This window comes from Rhipicephalus sanguineus, chromosome 3 (assembly GCF_013339695.2).
Source record: "Rhipicephalus sanguineus isolate Rsan-2018 chromosome 3, BIME_Rsan_1.4, whole genome shotgun sequence".
Classification (NCBI taxonomy): Eukaryota; Metazoa; Arthropoda; class Arachnida; order Ixodida; family Ixodidae; genus Rhipicephalus; species Rhipicephalus sanguineus.
Genome location: NC_051178.1, coordinates 145,882,239 through 145,893,470, shown reverse-complemented (window position 1 = coordinate 145,893,470; position 11,232 = coordinate 145,882,239).

The following is an 11,232-nucleotide window of genomic DNA, read 5'->3' as shown; positions in this document are numbered from 1 at the left end:
TCTCCGTGCTGGTTGTTGGTGTAGATTTTGACAGTGAGCTGTGTGCACTAGCGAGAACCGCCTCTGCCCGTGGTCGCATTGTGTAAGAGTGTTGTAGAAAGCGATTCATCTGCATGTCGTTGCCGTTTTGTTAGTTCTGCCAGTTCTACGATATCACCGTGTTCAGTGGACGCTTATGAGCGGAGGGAGCTTCTCCGCGGTGCTTAGCAGGTAACGCCAATCTCCCGAAATGTTGGCCGCCAAATCTATAAGCAATGATAACGAGGTGTACGAGCATGAAATAAAGGCCATGTGTTATGCGATTTGTGAATGTCTCTTTGATGCACAACTAGTGTTGTGGCGTGCGTGGATGTGTGGTAGAAGTGCGTGTGTTGCGTGATCGAGGATCGATCGCTATCAGTTGGACTGTCATTTGGGCGAATTACTTGGACCAACACGTTTATTTAAGCTTCGTCTTGAGTAACTGCGCGTGACAGATATGGAATGCGCAAGCTGGAAGCGACGGGATATGAACCGGCGTTCACCCGGCGTTATTGTCGAGTGGCTTAACATATATGCTGTCGCCGATTATGACAATCGGTTTTATAAGCAGTGCCTCTTTAGGTAGTTGTGTACAAATAAAAACGGAAATAAAATAGAAATCTTATTGTTAGGAGCATTGTCTAGCTTACATTCCCGACACCTAAACGTCTTTCTAAAAGTCAACATTGCCGCAACACAGTTGTGTCATGCGGTGAAGTGCACAGAGTATATTGCGGTGAAGCACACATAGTACGCGCGCGCGCGTGTGGGCCTTAATTATACACGCGCCGTCCTCTGTCTCATTAGTGGTGATGCGGCGGACAGCATCACCACCAACTCCAGCCTCTGTAATGAGCCCTTATCAATTTACTCTGTGAAAAAAAAATGTGACAAGCGATTGGCAAGGCAGTAATTCTTCTAATTTATTGCAGGATTAATTCAAAATTGTTGCATGACACCTTTAAAAAAGTGCGAAATGCCTATGACAGACTCCAGTGGTACTCCAGATTTCGTGCCATCACATATATATGCTCCAAAATGTAAATGATTATTAACGAAGTATATACTCAGGCTAGGTATAGGAGATGATCATCTATATTTCATTAATTTTCTCTGAAAAGTAGTAGCTTATGGTTCACATTATTGCGTTCTTTCGAGTAATCAAGAAAAATAGCTATTGAAGAATGGTAAAAAATTATAGGTGCAGTTTGTCAAGGAAGCAAGTTGCGCTTTGCAAGAAAATGATTTACGAAAGCCATGCGGTGCCAGAACTAAAAGCAAGGTGGTTTCAGGAAACTTATGGTGACCTGCGATGATAGCATGCGTTGAAGCATCTTACAGGGGCTGCTTGTTGGAAAGATGGGGTGGTAATTAGGCAAGTGCCTGTCATCAGATGGGGAGATGCATCATCAAATCTTTAAAAAATAGCTATGACGGGGATGCTAAAAATTTCTTGAAGGAATTAACACAACGCAGTACTTATTAAAGCCTCCAATTTAATGAGGCTAGCACTGGGGCTAGCAGGTACCTTAAATGAGTTGGCAACTTTAGTAATACCCCTCGTAGGTCAATAATTATTGGATTCACAGCATGCTATGGATGAGATAGGATTATGCAAATGGGGCAATTAGAAGTAATGAAATTATTGAATATACTTTGTTAATAATGCCTGGACAGTCCTAATGCAGAATGAGGTTTATATGAGGGTGAATTTACTTTTGCTAATGCTTCTGGTGGCATCATTGCAGTTTATATTCACTGGCTTCATGCACTGTATATCAAGCACCACTGATGACACTCTGGTTTTTGCAAAGTTATTGTACTGTTTAAAAAAAATAACATCAAGAAACTACATGCTTTCTTACAGTTTAATCAGGCATATGATTTGGGACTCTTTAGTGAATTGTATAGGGGAGGTCTGTGTGCAGAATATCCATGGTAATCATTTAACGCTCTGTTTGTTTGCGTAATGTTTGAAGCCTCTTTTTCTATTCAAAATTGCTACGGAGCAAGAAAAATCCAACACCAGAATTGGTACTTGGGTAAAGCAGGTAGTAAGAGCAAGCTCAATCACAAGCCGTTCAGGAGCACCCACTGAAGGAACTAATACCTATAGGGCAAAGCTTCCGGTGCACCAAGAAGGGGATGGGAGGGGGGTGCCGGTTAACGTTTCAAGAGGGCATCTCCTCACCATCATCCTACCCTAGCCACGAACTTGTACTGTCTACGTTTATCAGACTCCTACTAACACAAGACAGACTAGGTATAAAAGTAGCTTCTTTATTGCAAGATGGCACATCAGACCTTTTCAGAATTCCCTCACCGCAAGCCGTTAAGATTGCCTAAAAGCCTTTCCTTGTGCGGTGTCCCTTTTTTGTTCCCACACAGTTATCGCAAGCAAAAGTATGCAGCTTGTCACAGGCTAGCTGGTGCCACACAGGGATGGCTCCAGCCATCGTGATGTGTATTCCACTGGAGCTGTCAGACACTGTACATTCATGGTCTGGTGTGCTTGTTTAGGACTTTAAAGATGTAAACAGTGAACACTTCTGTTTTGTCCCTTGCACACTTGCACAAGAATTTGACACAGACGTTGGTTCTGGCAATACTGCCACATGTGGTAAGAGGTACCTTGAAGTTGTAAACAGTGACTGCTTGTGTCACACACCTGCACAAGATTTTGACAGAGACGTTAGTTCTCGCAATCCTGCCACGGTGGTAAGAAGGTGTACAACCACAGGATCACCATGGCAAAGCAAGCTGAGGTTCATATTGAATATAATATTCCACTTGCAATACAATGGTAATTAAGTACTCTTGCATTCATTTGCAGTGTCAGGCATCACATCATTCTGCCTAACCCTGATCTCTTTTACCTATCGTCTACATAGTTTTCCAGGTTGGTGACAGTACAAAAAGAAAGAAATCTTTGTGGGAGCACCACATTTTAATCTCACAAGACTCCACTGAAGCACTTACAACATATGCGAACAGTGATATCCTAAATGTCAGCGCTTTTTGTGCTAACAAAGGTAAGCTGCTTGTTACCTTCGGCCTGTGATCTTACAGGAGCTTTAGCATATGCCCTGTTGTCATCTTGTGTCAACGATGCCACATACAATAAATAGTTCAACAAAGCTTATAACTCGGCAAGATGTACGTGCATATCTTCAGGGAGGTAATAAAATGCAGAAGTGACCACTCACGACAAGAAACACAGGATATGTGTTAACTTCCATCTATCTTTATTTGTGGCTTTGCCAGCAAATATGTAAGGGAACAGACACATGCGCAGTAGGGCAAGGTGCAACGTCACAGCCATTTAACATTAACAACCATCACAAGAGAATGCTCAAGAAACTTTTCTGCCTTTCCGAGTTTCAACAGATGGGTCACTAATACACACATCACTCCTTCGCCATCATGAAATGCTTCCAACAGTTCACATGCCATTCTCTCACCACCCGTGCCTCGAATCCTTACCTCATATTTATTCTCAACTGACATGCTCTGCCACTCATGCAACAATAAGACAGATTTGCCTGTCCACTCTTAACAGCCTGTAAGTACACTCCTAAGAACTCCCCCCCCCCTCTTCCACCCTCCCATTGGTCATAGGCCAGATGGGTCATTATATTATTCACCTAGCTACACAACTGTGCTTGTCGAACATGAATATATGTGAACCATACAGTTGCTTTGCAATAAGCAAATGTAGTACAACACTCTCTATGAAGGCTTGGTTAAAATAGTTTTATGATCATGGCACAGAAGCGTGAACTGTTGGGCTAGTTGGTGAAACATGTTTTGAAATAAAAGAGTGAAAGCTTGTCGATGTAGCACATCGACGAGTTTTCGCTCTTCTATTCCAAATCATGGAACAAAAGCTTTCTCTAGGAAACAAGTAAAGCCAACATGGAGAATTATACGCACCAGGAAAATTCCGACACTGCAAATATTCTATGGGTGTGCAAATATTCAATGATATAACACATCAAATTGAATACTGTCGTATTCGATTCAATAAGCATTATGTGTAAAACTGAATATTTTGTTAATATCTTACGAATGCTTCAAAATGTTAAATACACCAAAATAAACAGAAAGCTTGTGTAAAAGTATGACAAATTTCATCCCTGCTGGTAGATTATAAGCACTCAACATGAGAGCTTATGTAGTGCAGCTGGCTACTTCGCTCTAGGAAAGTGATTTTACCAGCTATACAATGGCCACTTACCCTTTCTTAAGAGTTCTGTGGATTCGAAGGGCATGATTATTTCCTAGAGATGCTGTATTTCTGTTTTTAAAATTTCTAGGAGTTCTTATCTATACCTTAAATGGACAGGCAACCAAATTATAACGTACTTGTTTTTTTATTGCAATGGAAAGCTTACAATTCAGCTTACAATTCAGAGTGTCTAATCATGCAATGGCAACAGGGAAAAGGCGATGAAATATTTTTTATCATATTTGTTGCCGATGGAGTCTTATACACAACACATGTTGCAAACAGTGGCCGACAGCTTCTGGTGTTATTTGCGCCAAGTTCTGCCATGACAGAGTGCATGTGCGAAATGCCTTTTAAACGTGGTGCATGCACCACTTCTCAGCATCAATTCCTTTTACTGCATAATAAGCAAAGAATTCGTGTGGATGTGTTTTACCTAGGGATTCCAAAATCATAGCGAATGTAATTTGGCATAGGCTGTAAAAGTTAACATTCAATCAGTCATACATTCTTACCTTTCTATGCCAATTTTTGTTCATACCAAGTGAACAAGAAATGAGTTAGGAGCGACGGCGCATCATACGACACGTCGCCAGCCACCCCGACTGTCCCCATTTGGTTGGGCACCTTGTGTTCTCAGACACGGCTTTGGTTGCAGCAGTTCTACTTCAGGACATTTTGAGTTTGCCAGTTTTTGTTTTTTTTCTAGTACCATTATTTTCTCTATCTGTGCCATATTTTTGTACCGTGTTTTCTGCCGCCATTTTGTCGGTGCAGCCTCCACATGAGACATAAAGGCTTGCACCTTAAAAAAGCAGGTGAACGTGCATATTTTTACTTTCCCTTTATGCCAATATTAAGGAGATAGCTAGCGGTACACGCAAACCAGTAAGCACAACATATAACATACCCCTATGGCTCAGTGTAGACTGCACTGCTAATTCATCACAACTATATGTGCTTTTTAACCTTAAGTATGAGGGCGACCTTTTTTTTTTCAAAGCCCACTTGGTCGCAAAATTTCAACCAAAATGAAATTCACAACTGTTTTATTTGGAACACTTACACATACTTTCCAGGTACCTCTAAACTGTCGTCACTCCAACTGAGACATTTATCATAGCGTGGCATAAACTTTACTCACAGTAAAGTTTATGCCACGCTGTGCAGACACTTTACTACGCAGATAACTATGTTACTTTAGGTACTTTACTATGCAGATAGGTCAAGCAAATACTTTACTATGCCCTCGCCTTTGCTAGGGCATAGTAAAGTATCTGCTTGAAAGCTATTTTTCTTTTACAGCAGAGTAGAGTTACCATAGAGGTGTTATGCTTGAGGTTTATCATAGAAAATTATCATCATGAACCAGCACACGCTCTCTTCGTCGTCTTCTTCCCCTTCTGCTTCGCTCCCAGAACAGGCGCGCCTATTTCTGCAGCACAGGGTGCCATAACTCGGATGGGCGAGAGAACGAGTATAGAGAGAAAGAAAGAGACAAACAGAGAGAAAGAAAGAAAAAGAGAGAAATTCTCGGCAAAAATATTTCTTGGCGAGGCAAGACTCAAATCTGCGGACCAACGAATAGAAGGAAAGCGTTGTCACCACTTGGCTATCCAGTCACGTTAGCAGAGCATAACATAGCCTTGTATAGTATATAGTATAGCAAGGGGGTGGGAAAGGGAACTGAGGATGAGGAGCAGAGATGTGAGTGTAAGGAGAAAGGAAAGGAGGAGGGGAGAACGAGGACAGAGAGTGATGGAAATAGAAAGAAATAGGAAGAAGAGAAAGAGATTGAGAGAAAGGGAAGAGAAAAAAGGATAGAAGGTGAGGGGATGACTGCACAGAGCAAGCAAGAAAGGAAAGAAAGAGAGAAAACGATAGAAAGACAAAGAAAGAAATAAACAGAGAGAGAGCAAGCACTGCAAAGTCACAAAGAAAAAAGATAGAAAAAGAGAGAACAACGAAAGGGTTGGGAAAGAGAGAGCTTAGAGGATAAAAGCTCAACAACTCTGCAGTGACCCTGCCTTGCACGTGAGAGCGGCGCTCTTTTCTTTCTTCTTCTCTTTTCTTGTTTTTTTTTGAGGGCCTATCAGTTTTTTAATCGATTAAAGCCATAGTGGAAGTCTGACGTTGTGTGCAGACGTGTTGCACAGCACCTCTCGTATGTCCTCCGATCGTGCGAGGTAGCAGTTGTGAATTCCGAGCACACACTGGGCACATAAACATGCCTCGAACAATTAAGTCTCCCACTATGTGTGACGTGCGTGGTGTCATTTGATTTCTGCATGCAGCAATACAGCCAAAATTCATCGTTGAATGAGTATTGTGTGTGGTAAAGCCTTCATGAGTGACAGCAAAGTGTAGCAACAGTGCAGGAACATTGAAGCAGGATGTGTAGACAACAGTGAGCGGCATACAGAATTGGCTGAAAGGTGGCTGTCTTCAATGTGGGGGCCATAAAGAACGCTGGCACAACGCCACAATAAATGCCTCAGTTGCAGTGGCGACTATGGGGCAGCTGGAAAGTGTATCTACATGTTCCAAACATAAGCGTCTTTAATTTCGCTGTGGTTTTCACCTTGAACGAATTAGAACTTGAAAACAAACATAGCCCTCGTATGTTTAAAACAATTGCAGCAAGGCTGGTGATAGGTCAGCAACAAGCTTAGCCACGCCTTCATTGTCGTCCATTATGTGCACACAATATAGGTAGTTTGGGGAGACACAACTATTTGACTGACTATACTGGGAAGCTAACTGGCAACCCTGGGCCAGTGTGGCTTTGGAAGATGGGCCCCACCTACGACGAACCACCCTTTTACAGCATAGCTGTTAAAGTCGAGGTTGGCCGTGTGCCGTAGATAGAAAATGATCATCATCATGAACCAGCACGTGCCATCTTCGTCGTTGTCGTCGCCTTCTTCCTCTTCTGCTTTTTTACCAGAAGACGCGTGCCGATTTGTCCGGCAAATGATGCAATAACTTCATGAGCGAGAGAACCATAGCACAGAGAGAGAGAGAGGAAATAAACAGAAAAAAATAGAAGGAAAGAGAACAAAAAATTCTTGGCGAAAAAAGAAATTTTGTCGAGGCGCGATTCGAACCAGTGAACTAACTATTTGAAGGCGAGCACCATAACCACTCGGCTATCCAGGCCCGCTTGCAGAGGAGAGCATAGCCTTGAATAGTATATGCAGCTCAGCAAGGTTATTAGAAAGGGAAGTGAGGGTGAGAAGGAGAGAGGCATGAGGGTTACCAGGAAGAAAATGAAGATGGGAGAACGAGTACAGAGGGAGAGAAAAAATAGAAACAGACAAATAGACAGAAAAGGAAGAGACAGAGAAAAAAGTTAGAAGGCGAGAAAGCGACTACACATTGAGAGAGAGAGAACATAGAAACTGAGAAATAGACAGAAAGAAAAGCAACAGAGAAAAAAAAAAGATAGAAGGCGACAAAACCAACTGCACAGAGAGAGTGAGACAACAAAAGACATAGAAAAAAAAAGATAAAGAGAAAAAAAATAGAGATAAGCAAGGGAATAGAGAGAGAGAGAAAAACACAGAAATGCACCGAAAGAAACAGACGGAGAAAGAGTTTCAAAGCAACAGAGAAACAGGTATTAGGCGAGAGACCGACAACAGAGAGAGAGGGGGGGGGGGGAGTGAAAGAAGTAACAGATAGAAGAAATAGGTGAAAACATAGAAGGTGAGAGACCGACTACACTGAGACATATAGAGAAACCAAGACACAGCAAGACAGCTAAAGAGAAAAAAAAAATAGGAAAGAAAAGGGAGAAAAAGGCAAAGAAAGAAATAGCGGTTGAAATAATTACCCATTCCCTTTCTGGGATGTGTGCAGCGTGTCTCTATGACATCCGATATTCTATTTGATGAAATTTACATTGATTTTATCAGGATGGCACTGTGAATACCGTTTAGCACACCATGGTGCAGGGGTGGAATCACTGCCGCACTAATCCTGTTCAGCAATTGTATATTTCTTTGCATATTTTAGAGTACTATTTTATTACTTCAGCTTGTTTTTAGTATCCCTAACTACAAAATAAGTGTATAGTGTGTGATTTATACAGTTTATTCGCGCAAACTTAAATGGAGCTGAATGTCTGTAATGCAGGTTAGCTGGTTTGATTGAGGCAGGGCCTCAGATCAGGAAAGGAGGAGGCAGTTTTTCACACAGAAAACTAGAACATTTAGAACAAAAGCAATGAAGAAAAAAGTAAGGAAAACAACCACAGTGAAATCACACATGTTACCAAACTACTAAGACAAGCAAGGCTTGGTAATTAAATGAAGTCCCATTGAACGCTCGAAACACAAGAGAAGAAATACGTGTTCATACATTGCCTTCACGATGATTATTTTTTTGTACATCTAATGCTGATGACATCGACACTTGTGAGCCAATACAAGCTTCACTTTAAAAAGGCATACTGTATTTCAAGCTTCGTGAATGAAGCAGTGCGAACAATTAAAGAATAGTTTATGTAAAGCACAGCACGTACTGCGCGACTGAATATTGCTGTGCTTGGCATCACAGGTGATTCAAGAGGCCGACATTTTCTTCTGTCATATCTCCTTGCACTTCTCTCCCAGAGGAGGACGTGGCACTGTGATTTATGGAAAGGCCTAGAGTTACTCCAAAAAGGCTCAACTTCACCGCCTGATATTGCCATCACGTGATTTTTTGGAGATAAAATAAGGCTGCACAAAGAGCGGATTGCATGCATTGGTCATTCGCTGATACGTACCTCCTCAGAAAACACAACACATCCTCAGGACGTCCTGAAATGACCAAAATATCCTTGTCCTGTAGGGTGTGCTGAGGACAACCGCAGGAATGCCTGATATACTTGAGTCCACAAAATGCAGTTTGATTGTGGAGGCCTCCGTGAGGGCACTATAAATACTTCTTTGAACAGTGCAAGAGTGGAACACTAGATTTGATGAATAAAACATGACACAGGTGCTGTGTCATGAATGTAATACATGTATGTATATAAGTGTGTGTGTGTGTGTGTGTGTGTGTGTGTGTGTGTGTGTGTGTGTGTGTGTGTGTGTGTGTGTGTGTGTGTGTGTGTGTGTGCGCGCGTGTGTGTGTGTGTGTGTGTGTGTGTGTGTGTGTGTGTGTGTGTGTTTTGACAATACTGTAAGCCACCACAGGCTGTTACAGGGGTGGTAAAAGATATTATACAATACCATACACAAAGACTGCAGTTTCAAATGTTGCTGAAAAACTCTTGCTCATTGACAATCAACAAATACACTGGAATCGAGCTTGTTTGGTTGCTAACAACTTTATTGATAGTGCTGCAGAGCTTTCGCCGACCGGGCCTTAAGTCTCCCATGAGCTTGTTCCATTCGATAATTGTACGGTACAGAACCTAAAACTTTAATACATCAATTTTTATAGTGTAGGGTAAAATAGCACATGGATGATTGATAAGCAGTGACACTCTGGCTAGAGAGTGCATGTACAAGGTAAGATCTCTATGTTTAGTGTTTTAATATACAGCTTGTCCTGGAACTTCAAGCATGTGATTTCTCTGCACGTAGACAGCGTCTGGAGGTTAGCCCTGTGAAGTAATACTGTGTGATCTGGTAGTATGAATAATAAATCTGGCTGCCACTTGTTGCATCTGTTCTAGCTCATCAGCTAGCTTTTGACTGTATGGATCCCAGATTATACTAGCATACTCTGGAGTTTGCCGCACTCCTGTTTTATAAGCTGTCAGCTTTGTTTTAGGTGTGGCATCTCTTGACTTTCACCTTAGAACACCCAGCTTACATTCAGACAAAGCACAAATATTTTAATATGCTTGTTGCAGGGTTAGATTCTAAGCAATTGTAACACCCAGATATTTTATCTGACTTGATCACTTAACTTCTTTTTTTTATTTACACGTAAACGGCAGTGGCACTTTCTATTTGATATCGACAACAGGTAGTCTTGTTGAAACTGATTTTCATGTTCCATTTCTCACACCATTCGTCAACAGAACACAAAGCATCATTGAGCAAGACGTGGTTAGCAACACTTTTTACCCCAGTGACTATCACAGTCATCCGCAAACAGTCTCACATCAACAGAAGAGTAAGCAAGAGTGGGTACATAAATGTCAATGGCAATATCACAAACGTAATATATACTAAAAAATACAAGGTGCAAAAAATACAAAAACTCTCAACATCAATGAGGAACATAAATAATATATAAGAGCATTTTAAAAATCAAGAGAAAGGTTAGTCACAAGATGGGCAAACGATTGTGTTGTGTTAGCATTAACCACTTCTTCCGGTAATTTGTTCCGCAATGAAAGAGCATGAGGAATTAATGAATATTGATGCACGTTGAGGTGACTTAATGGTTGCCTAACTGTCTTGTTGTGATGAGTATGATCAAAGCACATGGACGGGGCAATTGTGTAATGTTCGGATGGTATTTTGAAGTGACCATGGTATATAGTTGATAAATTAATTTTATCAGGAGACTATTCTATGATGGAATATATGCATAACAGAATCATCATTTGCATCATGACTATGATGCCAACACACACACAAACACACGCACACACACACACGCACACACACACACACACATGGTGCTGTGATCCTCTGCATATAAATTGACGTCGATTGAACAAATCAGTTGTGAGCTATTAAAAGGACACCAGGTAAGAAAATTTTTATGATGCAATGCTACAACCATGTCGAAAACTGTCTCTATGCAGTTAATTCAAGCATAAGACATCTGTATAAGCTAAGATTTTTTTTATTACTACACATATACCACACAAGGCAAATCAATAGCATTTAATAGGAGCCAGGCCTCGCCCGAGCGTTTCAATTAATTTTTCTGATATGCTATCATAAGTCAGTTCTGACAGTAAACGTACAACTGGTTCTGTATTGAAACCCCTCCCATGCCCTATAATGTCAGCCGCCACTGCTCCTTCATGT